The sequence below is a fragment of the Argentina silus genome (assembly GCF_951799395.1).
Source record: "Argentina silus genome assembly, chromosome: X".
NCBI classification, from domain to species: Eukaryota; Metazoa; Chordata; class Actinopteri; order Argentiniformes; family Argentinidae; genus Argentina; species Argentina silus.
The window spans coordinates 37,676,136-37,677,737 of NC_139653.1; positions in this window are offsets into that span (position 1 = coordinate 37,676,136).

The following is a 1,602-nucleotide window of genomic DNA, read 5'->3' on the forward strand; positions in this document are numbered from 1 at the left end:
TCTTCTGCTCTAGGTTATAACAGACAATTAAATAAATATAAAATAAGTAGTAAGTGGTTTGAAATCTAAAGGAACTGTCTTCTTATTAATCCATTTATGTATTTAAATAGTTTAACTCCATGTCATTATGATAGTAACAATGAACCAAAACCTGGCTGGTTGCTTCACTCACTGCACTATTTCCTCCAGTAAAGGATTAAAGCTGCAGTATAAAGCTTAGTTTCTACATCCTGCATATTCTTTTTTTTCTTTCACTGCAGTTTCGCCCGAGATTGACTTTGTCTCTTTGCAGGCATAATGACTGACCTGAATTCATACTGCTGTTTTCAATCACCATCTCTCTCTCTCTCTCTCTCTCTCTCTCTCTCTCTCTCTCTCTCTCTCTCTCTCCCTCTCCAAGGTTGTTGGCCGGAATCCAAAGGTTGCTCTGGGATTCCACTTTATCAGTTATGGAGGCGGAACAGCGTGCAGAGTTAATAATAATTTGGTCTGTGTTTTACAGATGTCATAGTAACAATGAGCATAGTGTCTAAACCCCACAAGACATTTAGACCTCAAAGGCTCCTATCACAGACCCAAATCTGTCTCTGAGACAGACAGTGAGGTACAGACACCAGCCACATGAAAAAAGGGTAATAGAAGATACTTGGGTGACACTCTTATGAAGTGTAATAATAGTGTAATAACACCACTGACTGTATCTACAGTATAAGGCCCAAATAATGTTTAGAATGTTATTACAAGACCTTATAATGCTTTATTAGGGATTTTCTTGAGTAAGGGGTTTCCTACTGTTTTTTCTGTCCACTGATACAAACATTGTCTTCTAGTGTGAAGAACATTTACCAAGAAGTACCATTTTACACAAAAGCCCTCTTGACTAATGTCACAACTGTTACAATGTTAATGAGCGAGGGGAGGGAGAGAGAGCAAGGGAGAGGGACAGAGAGAGAGAGAAGGAGAGGGAGAGAGAGAGGGGGGGCAGTTGTGAGAGGGTGCTGCCATGCCAAACATCTGGTCTTACTATTACCTGCAAAGGAAAATAATCCATTATTAGTTAAATGCAACCTTCAATGTATTGTATTACACTATACATTACTACTATAATTTCTCATTCCAAAACCTCCAAACATTACAGTATGTATGACATTTTGTTTTGACAATGTCTAGATGACAATGTAATAACAATGATTACAAGACACAGTGAAGTCATTAATCTCGCAAACAAACTTGCTTAAAAATTGAAAGCTAAAGTTTACAGCCTCAGCAGTGTTCCTTAGAAAACAACAATAAAACGAAAAAAAAAAAAACGTACTTATTTACTCTCTGGCTTATACTCCATTGTCTAATGATGAAACTGACGTCTGTCAACAATGAATGTTTTGAGGAATAATGAATATATTTACAGTGTAATTCAGAGCCATAGTTGCCTCTAGACAATTGACTTTCCCCTTCACGCACATCTCTATTTCATTCAAAGCGCAGCTTCACCAAAGGAGAATCCTCTATTATCCAACCTAACACAGCAGCCTGAGGAGAAACACGGGGTAAAACATAGACTTAATATTTCATATTGGTTAGATTATTCATCTACACACTTCT